We start from the raw sequence: 15,082 nt of genomic DNA, 5'->3' as shown, positions 1-15,082 counted from the left end.
CCCACTCTGTCTGGCAAGGAAAACCTGCGCGAGCACAGAAAACATCTCCCATCGTGTTCTGGACGTTGCACGGAGGTCGGCCAAGTGTTTGCCATAAAGAAAAGAAAATCTGTCCAAAACAGCTTCTTATCGAATATTCATGTGATTGGAAAAGTCAGGAAAGTGGTAAGGTACTGTTTTCTATCAGTTGGCAAGCTGCGCACACAATCCCAGTGTTGTACAGCTTCCTTCTTCACCTTTCCGATGCTGCCGCTCTCTCCGGCTCCCGGAGCCGAAGAAGCGGCTTCTTCGCGCAAAGACGATTGTACCGCTCACAGTGCTCTCTTAGCGCCGCTTCTGCCGAAAGAAGCCCGGGAGCGGCGCTTAGCTCCGGGGAGCATCGTACCTTCGCCTTTAGCGTCTTTTGTGGTCTACATCCTAGCAGAAAGCTTTTCCACTCTGTCTGGCAAGGAAAACCTGCGCGACCACAGAAAACATCTCCCATCGTGTTCTGGACGTTGCACGGAGATCTGCCAAGTGTTTGGCATAAAGAAAAGAAAATCTGTCCAAAACAGCTTCTTATCGAATATTCATGTGATTGGAAAAGTCAGGAAAGTGGTAATGTACTGTTTTCTATCAGTTGGCAAGCTGCGCACACAATCCCAGTGTTGTACAGCTTCCTTCTTCACCTTTCCGATGCTGCCGCTCTCTCCGGCTCCCGGAGCCGAAGAAGCGGCTTCTTCGCGCAAAGACGATTGTACCGCTCACAGTGCTCTCTTAGCGCCGCTTCTGCCGAAAGAAGCCCGGGAGCGGCGCTTAGCTCCGGAGAGCATCGTACCTTCAGTCTTTAGCGTCTTTTGTGGTCTACATCCTAGCAGAAGGCTTTTCCACTCTGTCTGGCAAGGAAAACCTGCGCGACCACAGAAAACATCTCCCATCGTGTTCTGCACGTTGCACGGAGGTCTGCCAAGTGTTTGGCATAAAGAAAAGAAAATCTGTCCAAAACAGCTTCTTATCGAATATTCATGTGATTGGAAAAGTCAGGAAAGTGGTAAGGTACTGTTTTCTATCAGTTGGCAAGCTGCGCACACAATCCCAGTGTTGTACGGCTTCCTTCTTCACCTTTCCGATGCTGTCGCTCTCTCCGGCTCCCGGAGCCGAAGAAGCGGCTTCTTCGCGCAAAGACGATTGTACCGCTCACAGTGCTCTCTTAGCGCGGCTTCTGCCGAAAGAAGCCCGGGAGCGGCGCTTAGCTCCGGAGAGCATCGTACCTTCGCCTTTAGCGTCTTTTGTGGTCTACATCCTAGCAGAAAGCTTTTCCACGCTGTCTGGCAAGGAAAACCTGCGCGACCACAGAAAACATCTCCCATCATGTTCTGGACGTTGCACGGAGGTCTGCCAAGTGTTTGCCATAAAGAAAAGAAAATCTGTCCAAAATAGCTTCTTATCGAATATTCATGTGATTGGAAAAGTCAGGAATGTGGTAATGTACTGTTTTCTATCAGTTGGCAAGCTGCGCACACAATCCCAGTGTTGTACAGCTTCCTTCTTCACCTTTCCGATGCTGCCGCTCTCTCCGGCTCCCGGAGCCGAAGAAGCGGCTTCTTCGCGCAAAGACGATTGTACCGCTCACAGTGCTCTCTTAGCGCGGCTTCTGCCGAAAGAAGCCCGGGAGCGGCGCTTAGCTCCGGAGAGCATCGTACCTTCGCCTTTAGCGTCTTTTGTGGTCTACATCCTAGCAGAAAGCTTTCCCACTCTGTCTGGCAAGGAAAACCTGCGCGAGCACAGAAAACATCTCCCATCGTGTTCTGCACGTTGCACGGAGGTCGGCCAAGTGTTTGGCATAAAGAAAAGAAAATCTGTCCAAAACAGCTTCTTATCGAATATTCATGTGATTGGAAAAGTCAGGAAAGTGGTAATGTACTGTTTTCTATCAGTTGGCAAGCTGCGCACACAATCCCAGTGTTGTACAGCTTCCTTCTTCACCTTTCCGATGCTGCCGCTCTCTCCGGCTCCCGGAGCCGAAGAAGCGGCTTCTTCGCGCAAAGACGATTGTACCGCTCACAGTGCTCTCTTAGCGCGGCTTCTGCCGAAAGAAGCCCGGGAGCGGCGCTTAGCTCCGGGGAGCATCGTACCTTCGCCTTTAGCGTCTTTTGTGGTCTACATCCTAGCAGAAAGCTTTTCCACTCTGTCTGGCAAGGAAAACCTGCGCGAGCACAGAAAACATCTCCCATCGTGTTCTGGACGTTGCACGGAGATCTGCCAAGTGTTTGCCATAAAGAAAAGAAAATCTGTCCAAAACAGCTTCTTATCGAATATTCATGTGATTGGAAAAGTCAGGAAAGTGGTACTGTACTGTTTTCTATCAGTTGGCAAGCTGCGCACACAATCCCAGTGTTGTACAGCTTCCTTCTTCACCTTTCCGATGCTGCCGCTCTCTCCGGCTCCCGGAGCCGAAGAAGCGGCTTCTTCGCGCAAAGACGATTGTACCGCTCACAGTGCTCTCTTAGCGCGGCTTCTGCCGAAAGAAGCCCGGGAGCGGCGCTTAGCTCCGGAGAGCATCGTACGTGCGTCTTTAGCGTCTTTTGTGGTCTACATCCTAGCAGAAGGCTTTTCCACTCTGTCTGGCAAGGAAAACCTGCGCGACCACAGAAAACATCTCCTATCGTGTTCTGCACGTTGCACGGAGGTCGGCCAAGTGTTTGGCATAAAGAAAAGAAAATCTGTCCAAAACAGCTTCTTATCGAATATTCATGTGATTGGAAAAGTCAGGAAAGTGGTAATGTACTGTTTTCTATCAGTTGGCAAGCTGCGCACACAATCCCAGTGTTGTACAGCTTCCTTCTTCACCTTTCCGATGCTGCCGCTCTCTCCGGCTCCCGGAGCCGAAGAAGCGGCTTCTTCGCGCAAAGACGATTGTACCGCTCACAGTGCTCTCTTAGCGCAGCTTCTGCCGAAAGAAGCCCGGGAGCGGCGCTTAGCTCCGGAGAGCATCGTACCTTCGTCTTTAGCGTCTTTTGTGGTCTACATCCTAGCAGAAAGCTTTCCCACTCTGTCTGGCAAGGAAAACCTGCGCGACCACAGAAAACATCTCCCATCGTGTTCTGGACGTTGCACGGAGGTCGGCCAAGTGTTTGGCATAAAGAAAAGAAAATCTGTCCAAAACAGCTTCTTATCGAATATTCATGTGATTGGAAAAGTCAGGAAAGTGGTAATGTACTGTTTTCTATCAGTTGGCAAGCTGCGCACACAATCCCAGTGTTGTACAGCTTCCTTCTTCACCTTTCCGATGCTGCCGCTCTCTCCGGCTCCCGGAGCCGAAGAAGCGGCTTCTTCGCGCAAAGACGATTGTACCGCTCACAGTGCTCTCTTAGCGCGGCTTCTGCCGAAAGAAGCCCGGGAGCGGCGCTTAGCTCCGGAGAGCATCGTACCTTCAGTCTTTAGCGTCTTTTGTGGTCTACATCCTAGCAGAAGGCTTTTCCACTCTGTCTGGCAAGGAAAACCTGCGGGAGCACAGAAAGCATCTCCCATCGTGTTCTGGACGTTGCACGGAGGTCTGCCAAGTGTTTGGCATAAAGAAATAAAAGCTGTCCAAAACAGCTTCTTATCGAATATTCATGTGATTGGAAAAGTCAGGAAAGTGGTAAGGTACTGTTTTCTATCAGTTGGCAAGCTGCGCACACAATCCCAGTGTTGTACGGCTTCCTTCTTCACCTTTCCGATGCTGTCGCTCTCTCCGGCTCCCGGAGCCGAAGAAGCGGCTTCTTCGCGCAAAGACGATTCTACCGCTCACAGTGCTCTCTTAGCGCGGCTTCTGCCGAAAGAAGCCCGGGAGCGGCGCTTAGCTCCGGAGAGCATCGTACCTTCGCCTTTAGCGTCTTTTGTGGTCTACATCCTAGCAGAAAGCTTTTCCACGCTGTCTGGCAAGGAAAACCTGGGCGAGCACAGAAAACATCTCCCATCGTGTTCTGGACGTTGCACGGAGGTCGGCCAAGTGTTTGGCATAAAGAAAAGAAAATCTGTCCAAAACAGCTTCTTATCGAATATTCATGTGTTTGGAAAAGTCAGGAAAGTGGTAAGGTACTGTTTTCTATCAGTTGGCAAGCTGCGCACACAATCCCAGTGTTGTACGGCTTCCTTCTTCACCTTTCCGATGCTGTCGCTCTCTCCGGCTCCCGGAGCCGAAGAAGCGGCTTCTTCGCGCAAAGACGATTCTACCGCTCACAGTGCTCTCTTAGCGCGGCTTCTGCCGAAAGAAGCCCGGGAGCGGCGCTTAGCTCCGGAGAGCATCGTACCTTCGTCTTTAGTGTCTTTTGTGGTCTACATCCTAGCAGAAAGCTTTCCCACTCTGTCTGGCAAGGAAAACCTGCGCGAGCACAGAAAACATCTCCCATCGTGTTCTGCACGTTGCACGGAGGTCGGCCAAGTGTTTGGCATAAAGAAAAGAAAATCTGTCCAAAACAGCTTCTTATCGAATATTCATGTGATTGGAAAAGTCAGGAAAGTGGTAATGTACTGTTTTCTATCAGTTGGCAAGCTGCGCACACAATCCCAGTGTTGTACAGCTTCCTTCTTCACCTTTCCGATGCTGCCGCTCTCTCCGGCTCCCGGAGCCGAAGAAGCGGCTTCTTCGCGCAAAGACGATTGTACCGCTCACAGTGCTCTCTTAGCGCGGCTTCTGCCGAAAGAAGCCCGGGAGCGGCGCTTAGCTCCGGGGAGCATCGTACCTTCGCCTTTAGCGTCTTTTGTGGTCTACATCCTAGCAGAAAGCTTTTCCACGCTGTCTGGCAAGGAAAACCTGCGCGAGCACAGAAAACATCTCCCATCGTGTTATGGACGTTGCACGGAGGTCTGCCAAGTGTTTGGCATAAAGAAAAGAAAATCTGTCCAAAACAGCTTCTTATCGAATATTCATGTGATTGGAAAAGTCAGGAATGTGGTAATGTACTGTTTTCTATCAGTTGGCAAGCTGCGCACACAATCCCAGTGTTGTACAGCTTCCTTCTTCACCTTTCCGATGCTGCCGCTCTCTCCGGCTCCCGGAGCCGAAGAAGCGGCTTCTTCGCGCAAAGACGATTGTACCGCTCACAGTGCTCTCTTAGCGCCGCTTCTGCCGAAAGAAGCCCGGGAGCGGCGCTTAGCTCCGGAGAGCATCGTACCTTCGTCTTTAGCGTCTTTTGTGGTCTACATCCTAGCAGAAAGCTTTCCCACTCTGTCTGGCAAGGAAAATCTGCGCGAGCACAGAAAACATCTCCCATCGTGTTCTGCACGTTGCACGGAGGTCGGCCAAGTTTTTGGCATAAAGAAAAGAAAATCTGTCCAAAACAGCTTCTTATCGAATATTCATGTGATTGGAAAAGTCAGGAAAGTGGTAATGTACTGTTTTCTATCAGTTGGCAAGCTGCGCACACAATCCCAGTGTTGTACAGCTTCCTTCTTCACCTTTCCGATGCTGCCGCTCTCTCCGGCTCCCGGAGCCGAAGAAGCGGCTTCTTCGCGCAAAGACGATTGTACCGCTCACAGTGCTCTCTTAGCGCCGCTTCTGCCGAAAGAAGCCCGGGAGCGGCGCTTAGCTCCGGAGAGCATCGTACCTTCGTCTTCAGCGTCTTTTGCGGTCTACATGCTAGCAGAAAGCTTTTCCACTCTGTCTGGCAAGGAAAACCTGCGCGAGCACAGAAAACATCTCCCATCGTGTTCTGCACGTTGCACGGAGGTCTGCCAAGTGTTTGCCATAAAGAAAAGAAAATCTGTCCAAAACAGCTTCTTATCGAATATTCATGTGATTGGAAAAGTCAGGAAAGTGGTAAGGTACTGTTTTCTATCAGTTGGCAAGCTGCGCACACAATCCCAGTGTTGTACGGCTTCCTTCTTCACCTTTCCGATGCTGCCGCTCTCTCCGGCTCCCGGAGCCGAAGAAGCGGCTTCTTCGCGCAAAGACGATTGTACCGCTCACAGTGCTCTCTTAGCGCGGCTTCTGCCGAAAGAAGCCCGGGAGCGGCGCTTAGCTCCGGAGAGCATCGTACCTTCAGTCTTTAGCGTCTTTTGTGGTCTACATCCTAGCAGAAAGCTTTTCCACTCTGTCTGGCAAGGAAAACCTGCGCGACCACAGAAAACATCTCCCATCATGTTCTGGACGTTGCACGGAGGTCTGCCAAGTGTTTGCCATAAAGAAAAGGAAATCTGTCCAAAATAGCTTCTTATCGAATATTCATGTGATTGGAAAAGTCAGGAATGTGGTAATGTACTGTTTTCTATCAGTTGGCAAGCTGCGCACACAATCCCAGTGTTGTACAGCTTCCTTCTTCACCTTTCCGATGCTGCCGCTCTCTCCGGCTCCCGGAGCCGAAGAAGCGGCTTCTTCGCGCAAAGACGATTGTACCGCTCACAGTGCTCTCTTAGCGCGGCTTCTGCCGAAAGAAGCCCGGGAGCGGCGCTTAGCTCCGGAGAGCATCGTACCTTCGCCTTTAGCGTCTTTTGTGGTCTACATCCTAGCAGAAAGCTTTCCCACTCTGTCTGGCAAGGAAAACCTGCGCGAGCACAGAAAACATCTCCCATCGTGTTCTGCACGTTGCACGGAGGTCGGCCAAGTGTTTGGCATAAAGAAAAGAAAATCTGTCCAAAACAGCTTCTTATCGAATATTCATGTGATTGGAAAAGTCAGGAAAGTGGTAATGTACTGTTTTCTATCAGTTGGCAAGCTGCGCACACAATCCCAGTGTTGTACAGCTTCCTTCTTCACCTTTCCGATGCTGCCGCTCTCTCCGGCTCCCGGAGCCGAAGAAGCGGCTTCTTCGCGCAAAGACGATTGTACCGCTCACAGTGCTCTCTTAGCGCGGCTTCTGCCGAAAGAAGCCCGGGAGCGGCGCTTAGCTCCGGGGAGCATCGTACCTTCGCCTTTAGCGTCTTTTGTGGTCTACATCCTAGCAGAAAGCTTTTCCACTCTGTCTGGCAAGGAAAACCTGCGCGAGCACAGAAAACATCTCCCATCGTGTTCTGGACGTTGCACGGAGATCTGCCAAGTGTTTGCCATAAAGAAAAGAAAATCTGTCCAAAACAGCTTCTTATCGAATATTCATGTGATTGGAAAAGTCAGGAAAGTGGTACTGTACTGTTTTCTATCAGTTGGCAAGCTGCGCACACAATCCCAGTGTTGTACAGCTTCCTTCTTCACCTTTCCGATGCTGCCGCTCTCTCCGGCTCCCGGAGCCGAAGAAGCGGCTTCTTCGCGCAAAGACGATTGTACCGCTCACAGTGCTCTCTTAGCGCGGCTTCTGCCGAAAGAAGCCCGGGAGCGGCGCTTAGCTCCGGAGAGCATCGTACGTGCGTCTTTAGCGTCTTTTGTGGTCTACATCCTAGCAGAAGGCTTTTCCACTCTGTCTGGCAAGGAAAACCTGCGCGAGCACAGAAAACATCTCCTATCGTGTTCTGCACGTTGCACGGAGGTCGGCCAAGTGTTTGGCATAAAGAAAAGAAAATCTGTCCAAAACAGCTTCTTATCGAATATTCATGTGATTGGAAAAGTCAGGAAAGTGGTAATGTACTGTTTTCTATCAGTTGGCAAGCTGCGCACACAATCCCAGTGTTGTACAGCTTCCTTCTTCACCTTTCCGATGCTGCCGCTCTCTCCGGCTCCCGGAGCCGAAGAAGCGGCTTCTTCGCGCAAAGACGATTGTACCGCTCACAGTGCTCTCTTAGCGCAGCTTCTGCCGAAAGAAGCCCGGGAGCGGCGCTTAGCTCCGGAGAGCATCGTACCTTCGTCTTTAGCGTCTTTTGTGGTCTACATCCTAGCAGAAAGCTTTCCCACTCTGTCTGGCAAGGAAAACCTGCGCGACCACAGAAAACATCTCCCATCGTGTTCTGGACGTTGCACGGAGGTCGGCCAAGTGTTTGGCATAAAGAAAAGAAAATCTGTCCAAAACAGCTTCTTATCGAATATTCATGTGATTGGAAAAGTCAGGAATGTGGTAAGGTACTGTTTTCTATCAGTTGGCAAGCTGCGCACACAATCCCAGTGTTGTACAGCTTCCTTCTTCACCTTTCCGATGCTGCCGCTCTCTCCGGCTCCCGGAGCCGAAGAAGCGGCTTCTTCGCGCAAAGACGATTGTACCGCTCACAGTGCTCTCTTAGCGCGGCTTCTGCCGAAAGAAGCCCGGGAGCGGCGCTTAGCTCCGGAGAGCATCGTACCTTCAGTCTTTAGCGTCTTTTGTGGTCTACATCCTAGCAGAAGGCTTTTCCACTCTGTCTGGCAAGGAAAACCTGCGGGAGCACAGAAAGCATCTCCCATCGTGTTCTGGACGTTGCACGGAGGTCTGCCAAGTGTTTGGCATAAAGAAATAAAAGCTGTCCAAAACAGCTTCTTATCGAATATTCATGTGATTGGAAAAGTCAGGAAAGTGGTAAGGTACTGTTTTCTATCAGTTGGCAAGCTGCGCACACAATCCCAGTGTTGTACAGCTTCCTTCTTCACCTTTCCGATGCTGCCGCTCTCTCCGGCTCCCGGAGCCGAAGAAGCGGCTTCTTCGCGCAAAGACGATTGTACCGCTCACAGTGCTCTCTTAGCGCGGCTTCTGCCGAAAGAAGCCCGGGAGCGGCGCTTAGCTCCGGGGAGCATCGTACCTTCGCCTTTAGCGTCTTTTGTGGTCTACATCCTAGCAGAAAGCTTTTCCACTCTGTCTGGCAAGGAAAACCTGCGCGAGCACAGAAAACATCTCCCATCGTGTTCTGGACGTTGCACGGAGATCTGCCAAGTGTTTGCCATAAAGAAAAGAAAATCTGTCCAAAACAGCTTCTTATCGAATATTCATGTGATTGGAAAAGTCAGGAAAGTGGTAAGGTACTGTTTTCTATCAGTTGGCAAGCTGCGCACACAATCCCAGTGTTGTACGGCTTCCTTCTTCACCTTTCCGATGCTGTCGCTCTCTCCGGCTCCCGGAGCCGAAGAAGCGGCTTCTTCGCGCAAAGACGATTCTACCGCTCACAGTGCTCTCTTAGCGCGGCTTCTGCCGAAAGAAGCCCGGGAGCGGCGCTTAGCTCCGGAGAGCATCGTACCTTCGTCTTTAGTGTCTTTTGTGGTCTACATCCTAGCAGAAAGCTTTCCCACTCTGTCTGGCAAGGAAAACCTGCGCGACCACAGAAAACATCTCCCATCGTGTTCTGCACGTTGCACGGAGGTCGGCCAAGTGTTTGGCATAAAGAAAAGAAAATCTGTCCAAAACAGCTTCTTATCGAATATTCATGTGATTGGAAAAGTCAGGAAAGTGGTAATGTACTGTTTTCTATCAGTTGGCAAGCTGCGCACACAATCCCAGTGTTGTACAGCTTCCTTCTTCACCTTTCCGATGCTGCCGCTCTCTCCGGCTCCCGGAGCCGAAGAAGCGGCTTCTTCGCGCAAAGACGATTGTACCGCTCACAGTGCTCTCTTAGCGCGGCTTCTGCCGAAAGAAGCCCGGGAGCGGCGCTTAGCTCCGGGGAGCATCGTACCTTCGCCTTTAGCGTCTTTTGTGGTCTACATCCTAGCAGAAAGCTTTTCCACGCTGTCTGGCAAGGAAAACCTGCGCGAGCACAGAAAACATCTCCCATCGTGTTATGGACGTTGCACGGAGGTCTGCCAAGTGTTTGGCATAAAGAAAAGAAAATCTGTCCAAAACAGCTTCTTATCGAATATTCATGTGATTGGAAAAGTCAGGAATGTGGTAATGTACTGTTTTCTATCAGTTGGCAAGCTGCGCACACAATCCCAGTGTTGTACAGCTTCCTTCTTCACCTTTCCGATGCTGCCGCTCTCTCCGGCTCCCGGAGCCGAAGAAGCGGCTTCTTCGCGCAAAGACGATTGTACCGCTCACAGTGCTCTCTTAGCGCCGCTTCTGCCGAAAGAAGCCCGGGAGCGGCGCTTAGCTCCGGAGAGCATCGTACCTTCGTCTTTAGCGTCTTTTGTGGTCTACATCCTAGCAGAAAGCTTTTCCACTCTGTCTGGCAAGGAAAATCTGCGCGAGCACAGAAAACATCTCCCATCGTGTTCTGCACGTTGCACGGAGGTCGGCCAAGTTTTTGGCATAAAGAAAAGAAAATCTGTCCAAAACAGCTTCTTATCGAATATTCATGTGATTGGAAAAGTCAGGAAAGTGGTAATGTACTGTTTTCTATCAGTTGGCAAGCTGCGCACACAATCCCAGTGTTGTACAGCTTCCTTCTTCACCTTTCCGATGCTGCCGCTCTCTCCGGCTCCCGGAGCCGAAGAAGCGGCTTCTTCGCGCAAAGACGATTGTACCGCTCACAGTGCTCTCTTAGCGCCGCTTCTGCCGAAAGAAGCCCGGGAGCGGCGCTTAGCTCCGGAGAGCATCGTACCTTCGTCTTCAGCGTCTTTTGCGGTCTACATGCTAGCAGAAAGCTTTTCCACTCTGTCTGGCAAGGAAAACCTGCGCGAGCACAGAAAACATCTCCCATCGTGTTCTGCACGTTGCACGGAGGTCTGCCAAGTGTTTGCCATAAAGAAAAGAAAATCTGTCCAAAACAGCTTCTTATCGAATATTCATGTGATTGGAAAAGTCAGGAAAGTGGTAAGGTACTGTTTTCTATCAGTTGGCAAGCTGCGCACACAATCCCAGTGTTGTACGGCTTCCTTCTTCACCTTTCCGATGCTGCCGCTCTCTCCGGCTCCCGGAGCCGAAGAAGCGGCTTCTTCGCGCAAAGACGATTGTACCGCTCACAGTGCTCTCTTAGCGCGGCTTCTGCCGAAAGAAGCCCGGGAGCGGCGCTTAGCTCCGGAGAGCATCGTACCTTCAGTCTTTAGCGTCTTTTGTGGTCTACATCCTAGCAGAAAGCTTTTCCACTCTGTCTGGCAAGGAAAACCTGCGCGACCACAGAAAACATCTCCCATAGAGTTCTGCACGTTGCACGGAGGTCTGCCAAGTGTTTGCCATAAAGAAAAGAAAATCTGTCCAAAACAGCTTCTTATCGAATATTCATGTGATTGGAAAAGTCAGGAAAGTGGTAAGGTACTGTTTTCTATCAGTTGGCAAGCTGCGCACACAATCCCAGTGTTGTACGGCTTCCTTCTTCACCTTTCCGATGCTGCCGCTCTCTCCGGCTCCCGGAGCCGAAGAAGCGGCTTCTTCGCGCAAAGACGATTGTACCGCTCACAGTGCTCTCTTAGCGCCGCTTCTGCCGAAAGAAGCCCGGGAGCGGCGCTTAGCTCCGGAGAGCATCGTACCTTCAGTCTTTAGCGTCTTTTGTGGTCTACATCCTAGCAGAAAGCTTTTCCACTCTGTCTGGCAAGGAAAACCTGCGGGAGCACAGAAAGCATCTCCCATCGTGTTCTGGACGTTGCACGGAGGTCTGCCAAGTGTTTGGCATAAAGAAAAGAAAATCTGTCCAAAACAGCTTCTTATCGAATATTCATGTGATTGGAAAAGTCAGGAAAGTGGTAAGGTACTGTTTTCTATCAGTTGGCAAGCTGCGCACACAATCCCAGTGTTGTACGGCTTCCTTCTTCACCTTTCCGATGCTGTCGCTCTCTCCGGCTCCCGGAGCCGAAGAAGCGGCTTCTTCGCGCAAAGACGATTCTACCGCTCACAGTGCTCTCTTAGCGCGGCTTCTGCCGAAAGAAGCCCGGGAGCGGCGCTTAGCTCCGGAGAGCATCGTACCTTCGCCTTTAGCGTCTTTTGTGGTCTACATCCTAGCAGAAAGCTTTTCCACGCTGTCTGGCAAGGAAAACCTGCGCGAGCACAGAAAACATCTCCCATCGTGTTCTGGACGTTGCACGGAGGTCTGCCAAGTGTTTGGCATAAAGAAAAGAAAATCTGTCCAAAATAGCTTCTTATCGAATATTCATGTGATTGGAAAAGTCAGGAATGTGGTAATGTACTGTTTTCTATCAGTTGGCAAGCTGCGCACACAATCCCAGTGTTGTACAGCTTCCTTCTTCACCTTTCCGATGCTGCCGCTCTCTCCGGCTCCCGGAGCCGAAGAAGCGGCTTCTTCGCGCAAAGACGATTGTACCGCTCACAGTGCTCTCTTAGCGCGGCTTCTGCCGAAAGAAGCCCGGGAGCGGCGCTTAGCTCCGGAGAGCATCGTACCTTCGTCTTTTGCGTCTTTTGTGGTCTACATCCTAGCAGAAAGCTTTCCCACTCTGTCTGGCAAGGAAAACCTGCGCGAGCACAGAAAACATCTCCCATCGTGTTCTGCACGTTGCACGGAGGTCGGCCAAGTGTTTGGCATAAAGAAAAGAAAATCTGTCCAAAACAGCTTCTTATCGAATATTCATGTGATTGGAAAAGTCAGGAAAGTGGTAAGGTACTGTTTTCTATCAGTTGGCAAGCTGCGCACACAATCCCAGTGTTGTACAGCTTCCTTCTTCACCTTTCCGATGCTGCCGCTCTCTCCGGCTCCCGGAGCCGAAGAAGCGGCTTCTTCGCGCAAAGACGATTGTACCGCTCACAGTGCTCTCTTAGCGCCGCTTCTGCCGAAAGAAGCCCGGGAGCGGCGCTTAGCTCCGGGGAGCATCGTACCTTCGCCTTTAGCGTCTTTTGTGGTCTACATCCTAGCAGAAAGCTTTTCCACTCTGTCTGGCAAGGAAAACCTGCGCGACCACAGAAAACATCTCCCATCGTGTTCTGGACGTTGCACGGAGGTCTGCCAAGTGTTTGCCATAAAGAAAAGAAAATCTGTCCAAAATAGCTTCTTATCGAATATTCATGTGATTGGAAAAGTCAGGAATGTGGTAATGTACTGTTTTCTATCAGTTGGCAAGCTGCGCACACAATCCCAGTGTTGTACAGCTTCCTTCTTCACCTTTCCGATGCTGCCGCTCTCTCCGGCTCCCGGAGCCGAAGAAGCGGCTTCTTCGCGCAAAGACGATTGTACCGCTCACAGTGCTCTCTTAGCGCGGCTTCTGCCGAAAGAAGCCCGGGAGCGGCGCTTAGCTCCGGAGAGCATCGTACCTTCGCCTTTAGCGTCTTTTGTGGTCTACATCCTAGCAGAAAGCTTTCCCACTCTGTCTGGCAAGGAAAACCTGCGCGAGCACAGAAAACATCTCCCATCGTGTTCTGCACGTTGCACGGAGGTCGGCCAAGTGTTTGCCATAAAGAAAAGAAAATCTGTCCAAAACAGCTTCTTATCGAATATTCATGTGATTGGAAAAGTCAGGAAAGTGGTAATGTACTGTTTTCTATCAGTTGGCAAGCTGCGCACACAATCCCAGTGTTGTACAGCTTCCTTCTTCACCTTTCCGATGCTGCCGCTCTCTCCGGCTCCCGGAGCCGAAGAAGCGGCTTCTTCGCGCAAAGATGATTGTACCGCTCACAGTGCTCTCTTAGCGCGGCTTCTGCCGAAAGAAGCCCGGGAGCGGCGCTTAGCTCCGGGGAGCATCGTACCTTCGCCTTTAGCGTCTTTTGTGGTCTACATCCTAGCAGAAAGCTTTTCCACTCTGTCTGGCAAGGAAAACCTGCGCGAGCACAGAAAACATCTCCCATCGTGTTCTGGACGTTGCACGGAGATCTGCCAAGTGTTTGCCATAAAGAAAAGAAAATCTGTCCAAAACAGCTTCTTATCGAATATTCATGTGATTGGAAAAGTCAGGAAAGTGGTACTGTACTGTTTTCTATCAGTTGGCAAGCTGCGCACACAATCCCAGTGTTGTACAGCTTCCTTCTTCACCTTTCCGATGCTGCCGCTCTCTCCGGCTCCCGGAGCCGAAGAAGCGGCTTCTTCGCGCAAAGACGATTGTACCGCTCACAGTGCTCTCTTAGCGCGGCTTCTGCCGAAAGAAGCCCGGGAGCGGCGCTTAGCTCCGGAGAGCATCGTACGTGCGTCTTTAGCGTCTTTTGTGGTCTACATCCTAGCAGAAGGCTTTTCCACTCTGTCTGGCAAGGAAAACCTGCGCGACCACAGAAAACATCTCCTATCGTGTTCTGCACGTTGCACGGAGGTCGGCCAAGTGTTTGGCATAAAGAAAAGAAAATCTGTCCAAAACAGCTTCTTATCGAATATTCATGTTATTGGAAAAGTCAGGAAAGTGGTAATGTACTGTTTTCTATCAGTTGGCAAGCTGCGCACACAATCCCAGTGTTGTACAGCTTCCTTCTTCACCTTTCCGATGCTGCCGCTCTCTCCGGCTCCCGGAGCCGAAGAAGCGGCTTCTTCGCGCAAAGACGATTGTACCGCTCACAGTGCTCTCTTAGCGCGGCTTCTGCCGAAAGAAGCCCGGGAGCGGCGCTTAGCTCCGGAGAGCATCGTACCTTCGTCTTTAGCGTCTTTTGTGGTCTACATCCTAGCAGAAAGCTTTCCCACTCTGTCTGGCAAGGAAAACCTGCGCGACCACAGAAAACATCTCCCATCGTGTTCTGGACGTTGCACGGAGGTCTGCCAAGTGTTTCCCATAAAGAAAAGAAAATCTGTCCAAAACAGCTTCTTATCGAATATTCATGTGATTGGAAAAGTCAGGAAAGTGGTAATGTACTGTTTTCTATCAGTTGGCAAGCTGCGCACACAATCCCAGTGTTGTACAGCTTCCTTCTTCACCTTTCCGATGCTGCCGCTCTCTCCGGCTCCCGGAGCCGAAGAAGCGGCTTCTTCGCGCAAAGACGATTGTACCGCTCACAGTGCTCTCTTAGCGCGGCTTCTGCCGAAAGAAGCCCGGGAGCGGCGCTTAGCTCCGGAGAGCATCGTACCTTCAGTCTTTAGCGTCTTTTGTGGTCTACATCCTAGCAGAAGGCTTTTCCACTCTGTCTGGCAAGGAAAACCTGCGGGAGCACAGAAAGCATCTTCCATCGTGTTCTGGACGTTGCACGGAGGTCTGCCAAGTGTTTGGCATAAAGAAATAAAAGCTGTCCAAAACAGCTTCTTATCGAATATTCATGTGATTGGAAAAGTCAGGAAAGTGGTAAGGTACTGTTTTCTATCAGTTGGCAAGCTGCGCACACAATCCCAGTGTTGTACGGCTTCCTTCTTCACCTTTCCGATGCTGTCGCTCTCTCCGGCTCCCGGAGCCGAAGAAGCGGCTTCTTCGCGCAAAGACGATTCTACCGCTCACAGTGCTCTCTTAGCGCGGCTTCTGCCGAAAGAAGCCCGGGAGCGGCGCTTAGCTCCGGAGAGCATCGTACCTTCG

The sequence above is a fragment of the Ammospiza caudacuta genome, chromosome 7 (genome assembly GCF_027887145.1).
Source record: "Ammospiza caudacuta isolate bAmmCau1 chromosome 7, bAmmCau1.pri, whole genome shotgun sequence".
Lineage (NCBI taxonomy): Eukaryota > Metazoa > Chordata > Aves > Passeriformes > Passerellidae > Ammospiza > Ammospiza caudacuta.
The sequence above is the reverse complement of the archived record's forward strand: the minus strand, read 5'-3'. Positions refer to the sequence as shown.